The 7,624-nt window shown below is 47.4% G+C and overlaps 1 long non-coding RNA gene across 1 annotated transcript; it reads left to right on the top strand.

Annotated features, from left to right (window-relative positions):
- LOC145717224 (uncharacterized) lies at nt 1-1,294 on the top strand. The gene is made up of 3 exons (XR_014140297.1): nt 1-530; nt 681-743; nt 1,175-1,294. It is a non-coding gene; the product is annotated as an uncharacterized LOC145717224 (long non-coding RNA).
- The last annotated feature ends 6,330 nt before the right edge of the window (nt 1,295-7,624 follow it).

Here is a 7,624-nt window from a genome sequence, read left to right as displayed (position 1 = left end):
GTGGCTGTTATAAGTTTAAACTCTGAGCCTCCAAGCCAAAATTTAGAATGGGCCTCCTTAGCCTTTGTTAATTACAAAATAAATAATTCCAGCAGGAAGGGACTTTCTCTTTTGGGGATTACTTGGGTGGGATTCATGCCTTGCTTTGCACATAGTCTGAAATCTCCAATCCCACAGCTAGGGTGGTGCTGCCTGTTCTTGCTCCCTTGGCACAGTGAATGCAGGGCCTTGATCTCATGGGACACGCCTTTGGCACAGCCTTGCCTGGGAAGTAGCCCTGATCGGTGGACAGCTAATGAGCTGTGCTTCCTTTCCGGCCATCAGGGTCCTCAACTGTAAAACTGCAGAACTAGAAAAGTGATAATAGCCTTCAGACACTGTCCATTCAGTATGTGCCCCGCACTGTGCTGAGTGCTTTACAACATGTCATCTCATTTCATGTGAAGTCAGTAGTATCCTTATCCTCATTTTACAGCTGAGAAAACTAAGGCTTAAAGAGATTCTGGAACTTGCCCAAGGTTACCCAGCTGGTAAGTGGTGTGGCCAGGATTTGGGTCCAGTCATTCTGATCCCCAAACCCATGTTCTGAACCCCATCCCTCTACCTCCTCCTTTCTCTGAGATCTTCTAGCTCTGATATCATGATTCTGGATTCTCTCCATGGCTTTCTGTTCTCACCAGTGGCGCCAGAAAGAGAAATGTGTTTGGGACTCTGCAAATTCAGAGGAAAACAGTTCCTGCAGGGTAAGGGGCTCCTTACTCCCTGTGTGCTGGAGATGCCAATCAAAGCCAGACACTCGACAGACCCCCATATCAGTAGGGAACAGTCTGTGTGAAAGACAAACAAATCCTAACCAGACAGGAAGGGAGAGTTCCTCTTGTTTCTGTAACTTCCCCTTCTCTCTTCCCTGGCTTATCAGCAGGGTCCCACACTGCTAATGCTATGACCCTTTGAACCCCACTCTAGCTAGGATGGCATACCAGGCTACAGAGATGCTTTTGGAGCAAGAAAAGTACATTACACACATCTACAGATTATATCCATGACACTGTACATAAAGGAACAAACATAAATCGCATTTATTTACATATTTAACAAATCACCTTTAACATTCATGTAATCATTAGACATTGGACTGGGTGTGAACCTACATTATTTTGTGTAATCCTTGCAGATGCCTGAGAGGTGGGCATTGTTAGCCCCATTTTACAGAGAAGAGCACTGAGACTCAGGGAGATTGATAACATTGGCCATGGCCACACGGCTGGTAAGTACGAGGGCTGGAATTCTATAGGGCTCCAAAGACTATATTCTTTTTTTTTTTAATATTTTATTTATTTATTTTGACAGAGAGAGAGAGACAGCGAGAGAGGGAACACAAGCAGGGGGAGTGGAAGAGGGAGAAGCAGGCTCCCGGCCGAGCAGGGAGCCCGATGTGGGGCTCGATCCCAGGACCCTGGGATCATGACCTGAGCCGAAGGCAGATGCCCAACGACTGAACCACCCAGGCACCCCTCCAAAGACTATATTCTTTTAAATAAAAGGAGTACTGTGTCATGAAAAGAACAAAATTATAGAACTGGAAGGATCCCAGAATATCTTGGAAATGCAGTTGTCATAAGTATATATGTTACACACTATGCCGGTAAATACCATTTATCACATGCTTACTAGCACCGGACATTCGTTCAAATGCTCGACTTGCATTATCTTTACTGATGAGTGAGATACACACAGGTAACCCCATTTTGCAGATAAGAAAATATGCTCAGAGGAGTTAAGTACTTGCACATGGTCACATACAGCTAAATAAGTGATGGAGCTGGGATCCAAACTCAAGTCCACTTGACTCCAAAGTGTGCCACTAAGGTAATGGAAATCATCATCATCATCGTAAATAATAATAATAATATCCTGCTCTAAGTGCTTTATATCTTATAACTGATAAGTATTTTTATTATCCCCATTTTGCAGGTGAGGAAAATACTGCCTTTTGTAGTATTACTTAAGCTCACATCACAGATACCATACATGTTAAACAAACATATACCCCTACTGTCATATTTGCTTAACACATGTTGGATGTTATGATCTAGAAAATGTTTTCTTTCATAACGTCATGAGTGTTTTTCATTGTCCATCCAATGCTTTAAGGTCTTGGGGAAAAGGATGTGAAAAGATACTGTCTAGGGGTGCCTGGGTGGCTCAGTCAGTTGAGCGATTGTCTTCGGCTAGGGTCATGATCCCGGCGTCCTGGGATTGAGACCCGCATCAGGCTCCCTGCTCAGCGGGGAGCCTGCTTCTCCCTTTCCCTCTGCCTGCCTGTCTGCCTACTTGTGATCTTTCTCTCTCTCTCTCTGTCAAATAAGTAAATAAAATCTTAAAAAAAAAAAATACTGTATATAAACAAAGCAGGCATAGTTGCAAGAGGGAAATCACTGAGAGGAGAAGCCCCACCCCCCACCCCCTGGTGCCATGAGAAATTCTGTTTGGTTGCCCTTCTGGCTGGTCTTCTCCATCCCTTTCTATTTGGTTCTCTCTAGCAGGTTGGCTAGCCAGTTGGCATCCATCAGGTATTGTGGAGCAGAGGTTAAGGACTTAGGTAGGCTTCAGCATCAAGATCTGGATGTCTGCCAATAAGAGTTGCATGAGCATGGGCAAATTACTTAATCTTTCTGAGCCTCAGTTTCCTCATCTGTAAATCTGTACCTAATTTGTTTATTTTTATTTTTCTGAAGATTATTTATTTATTTATTTATGTATTTATTTAACAGAGAGAGACATGGCAAGGGAAGGGAACACAAGCAGGGGGAGTGGGAGAGGGCGAAGCAGGCTTCCCGCTGAGCAGGGAGCCCGATGCAGGGCTCGATCCCAGGACCCTGGGATCATGACCCGAGCTGAAGGCAGACGTTTAATGACTGAGCCACCCAGGCGCCCTATGGCACTTAATTTAATAGAGTTGTGAGTTTTAAATGAAACAATCGGAGCATACTCCAGGCACGCTGGGGGCATCCCCATGTTACGTAACATCAAAACTCTTGGGCTGTTGGGAGTGGGTAGAAGGGTTCCTGGGGATGGTTTCATAGCATAGTCCTGAGCAATGGAGGAAGAGTGAAAGCAACCCTGGCATCTGGCATTGGGTCCTGACAGCAACCATGAGTCAGCCCCAGGTGTCGAGGGACCAGCAGTGTTCTCAGCACTGCTGGGCGTGTGCTATGGTCACTTGGCCATGATCTTCTTCAGTCATGCTGTCTGCATGTCATCCTTATAAATCTGGTCTGGTTTTTTTTCTTTTCTTCTTCAGAAAAACAGCCTCCACCATGTGATGTCATGGTCTAGCCTGGGTCAGAGAAGGAAGGGAGGAGGAGGTTGTGTGTAGAGTTGGGTGAAACAGGATCTTTTTATTTCTGGAGGGGTCTATCTGGTCCTGGAAGAAACTATCCTTCTCTCCTCTTTCAACCCCATCTTCAAGACCCAGTAAGAAATCAGTATTTGGATATAGAGTGAGAAGTAGATGATAAATCATAATGCTGAAGACGTGAAGCTTAGGGGCGCCTGGGTGGCTGAATTGGTGAAGCATCTGCCTTCAGCTCGGGTCATGATCTCAGGGTCCTGGGATTGAGTCCTGCATCAGGCTCCAGCCTGCTTCTCCCTCTCCCTCTGCCTGCCGCTCCCCCTGCTTGTGCTTTCTTTTTTTTTTCTCTCTCTCTCTGTCAAATAAATAAATAAAATCTTAGAAAAAAAAAAAAAGGACATGAAACTTAGCATCAAGCAGCCCTGAGTTCAAATCCTGACTGCCAATTACTACCTCTGGGACCTTGGGCACATTACTCCTGTTTCCCCATTTTACCCACTGACAAGATAATTCTGATGTTATGGTAGTAAGGTTTTAAGAAATACTTGCAAAGCACTCAGCACATGTGCCAGAGAACACAATTACACGTAGTAATTATTCAATAAATGGTAGCTACTATTAAGTCCCTGGCATTGATGAGGAATATGGCTTGACCATTTTCTCTGTTTTTTACCAACTTGAGAGCCAAAGTTTTCTCCAATAACCATTCTTGCCTCTGAGAGATGGCCAGTCTCCTCACACAGAGTGTGACATCATTCTGGAGATGAGGAGATGGAGAGAGATGGAGTTGCCTTTGTCTTCCCTCCCTTAGCTAGCTGGCTCCCTGACTATAGCTCTTCTGGTCATCCCTGCTGCCTCCCTGCCCTCTAAAGAAACCTGTCTCCTCTCTCCAGCTTGGAAGGATCAGCCCCTCCCAGCCAGGACTTCTGGCTCCCTGGACCCTGACTCTCCCCCACATCCTCTCCTGTGCTCTGTTCTTTATTTGGAAACAGCTGGGGAAGAGGCCAGCATGTGTGAATGTCTCTAACACTGTAGAGATGGTAATCCCAGGATGCTCTGCATGCAATTTCATTGTGTAGGAGGCCCCCAGTGCTTTTTACTCCCCCCCCTACCATGTTGTTCTGGATTTGTGTGTGAGTGTGTAGGGGGAAGGCTGAAGATTAGAAATGGCACTCCTAAGGTTTGAGTTACCTCTCCTCTTGCTTCAGGCAGGATGTTCCTTTGCCTGTAACAAGAAGGGAAATTTATATGGCAGTAGGATTCCCATGCAGAAGTCAATCTAGTTTGGGGCCAGAAATCTCAGGTCAATGTCCAGCTGGACTAAAACTAGATTCCTCTCTTCCTGAGCACTAGGAGTGGGTGTGGGATAGGGACAGAGGACTAAGGAGGTGTGTAGGAAACAAAGAGCAGTCTCCACTGGATATAAGACAAAGACTACAGATAATACTATACTACAGGTAAAAGGAAAGAAGCACATCTATATATGCTATCGTGAAAAGAAGCCCAAGACATATTATTAAGTAAAAAAAGAAGTCACCGAACAACAGAGATATTAAATCCCATTTATGCTTTTTTAAGTCCAAAAAATGTAGGGAAGTGAGTGAGAAAGGAATGAGGGTATAAAGTTTTCTGTGTTTAAATATTTTGCAATGAGTATATACTTGTGTATTACTTGCAATTAAAAAGTATATTTTTATAGCAAAAAGTATATATTTTAAGGCAGAAGTGGGCTTAGGAAGGGAAGGGAAGGGGGACCCCAGGGGTGGAAAACAGGACTTCCATAAAAGAACCAGCCTCTGTCCCTGATGAAGCCCTTCTCTGTCCCCTCGCTGCACAACATGGGACTATCTTCTATATGGCAACTTGGAAGAGGAAAGTGAGGTCTCTGGTCCCCTTTCAGCCCCAAAGGACCCTAATAGCAGACCCCCAGTTACCAGGATGCCCCCAGGGGTCCATTAAACAGCCAACCAACCAACTGGTAAGGAAAAGTGGAAAGAGGAACATCAGGGGGAGGGAAAATTCCCAGATTTTCCAACAGGAAGGTTTAGACTCCCAAGTTCAGCAATGACTACAACAAGCTCCCTTTAGGAGGCCTCCACATCATGTTGCAAACTTAACCCCATGTCCAGGCTAAAGATAACACTTTCTACGGAGTCACCTATATGTTACCTTTTGACTCCAATGTCACGTGAAATTGTTGAGCTCCAGAGATATGAAATGACGGGCCCAAGATGACACAGCAACACAGAGACAGAGTCTGCCTTCAGAATCCTAACCAGTGCTTGCTTATTTGTTTTTATCAATGATACCATACTGCCCTATTTAAAACCCAACGTTTGGGCGCCTGGGTGGCTCAGCTGGTTAGGCGACTGCCTTCGGCTCGGGTCATGATCCTGGAGTCCCGGGATCGAGTCCCGCATCGGGCTCCTTGCTCGGCAGGGAGTCTGCTTCTCCCTCTGGCCCTCCTCCCTCTCGTGCTCTCTGTCTCTCATTCTCTCTGTCTCAAATAAATAAATAAAATCTTTAAAAAAAATAAAACCCAACGTTTGTTTTTGTCAACTTTCATCTTGACCCCAACCCCAGTCCTAATTCACAGTGGGCTCAGGTGTTTCTGGCCCCAGCCCAGTGGAAATGGCTGGTTTTGTTTTCTGTCCCTCCATGTTTCCCCCTCCCATCTCATCAACCAGAAATCTCCCTCCTGACCATGTTTCCGTCTTGAAAAGGGCAATCTTGGGTGGGAGGACACGAATGGATTTAGTCATTGGCCTAAAATGACTCTGAGGCTGTCTGGCTCTTTTCTGCACATTGCAGAAGATGACTATCACCAGGAGGGCTTTGGGGCTCATGCCAAGTGGGCCACCTCCTTTCTTCTTCCAGATGCCTTACTAAGGCAACCTCTTGACCCTAGCGATGGAGGAGGACTACAGGCTTTCAGGGACCATTATGCAAGAGCCTAAGACCCTAAGGTGAAGATTTGAAGAGATCACAAAGGATAATTTGTGGTGGGCAGAAATCAGTAAACTGGGACAAGAGCAGCAGCTGAGTCCAGGGGTCAGTGTCTGGGAGTAATTTAGGAAAGTTCAGTGCTGACAGCTGTGTCTGGAGCTGAGCATCAGGGCCAAACCAGCTCCTGGGCTGCTCGGCTGCTTCAAGCTAATGAAGCTCTGGCTTAGGACACAGAGACAGCTGTGGTGTCGCAGAAGTCAGGGCCCCTGGGGCCCCAGGCTCAGCCTGCTGCTTCCCAGCAGTGTGACCTTAGGCAAGTCCTTAAGAAAGAAGAAAAGGAAACATCCACTAAGTGCAATGCCCTTTCACATGTCATCCTCACTACTGCTTATCGAGGATAATGTCCCTATCTTACATGGGGAGAAACAGATTGTCAAGGTAACCAAAGTCATTCTGGGCTATCTGGTTGTGGAGCAGGAAGACAGAAGTGGGATTTAGAGCTTCTGAGCTCAAGTTCTGGGCTCTTTTCCCTGAGTTTTAGCTTTTTTCCCCGTAAAATGGGAACAAAAACGTACCCACTTTGTGAATGAAGTCACCCATAGTAGGTTCTAAACCCTTCCCTTCTCACAACCTTGTCCTTGAAGAGTAGTGGCCACCTTCTTCCTGGGAATGGAGTAATCTTTAACTTTTGCCCCTCCCCCCCAATCCGGTTTGTGGCCACCTTCTTAGGAGGAATAAAGTAATCTTACTTTTGCCCTTCCCCCCAACCAGGTTTGTGGATCCAGGCCCCACAAGGTGCCTGGAAGAGAGGGTATTTGGACTCTGGTTTCCCCTCTGCCCCTATCCCCAGACCTTCTCCCGACTCTGGAGGGCTGGCTCCCTCATCTCCTCCTCCCCAGTTTTGGCAGGCGGACTGACATCAGTGGGTGTTCCCAGGGAAGGGGAACTCTGAGCCCAGCTCCAGGCGACCCTTCCCCCACGGCCCAGGGCAGCCCCAACCCCCTGCCTTAGATACTGCGGCGTGGAGAGGCCCTCTGAACTCCCAGTCCCTTCCTTCTCCTCCCGGTCCGCGAGAGCAGGTCGCTAACCCCCTTCCTCGGCACCGCAACGAAGGAGAAAGGGCGATAGGGTCCCGGGAGCGGATGCTCGGAGACCCGGGCGAGTCCTGGGCGCCACGCGGCTGAGCCCAGGAAATGCATCCCGGTTCTGGGGTTACGAGGGGAGCTGTCCAGCCCCGCAGGGTGAGCTAGAAGAGAGAGTGGGCCAACGTCGACCCGGCGGAGGGAGCGGCGGGCGCCAGGGCCGGGTGGGGCAGCGACTCCC

The sequence above is a fragment of the Leptonychotes weddellii genome, chromosome 15 (assembly GCF_054177405.1).
Source record: "Leptonychotes weddellii isolate Sample4059 chromosome 15, ASM5417740v2, whole genome shotgun sequence".
Lineage (NCBI taxonomy): Eukaryota > Metazoa > Chordata > Mammalia > Carnivora > Phocidae > Leptonychotes > Leptonychotes weddellii.
The sequence above is the reverse complement of the archived record's forward strand: the minus strand, read 5'-3'. Positions and strand labels throughout refer to the sequence as shown.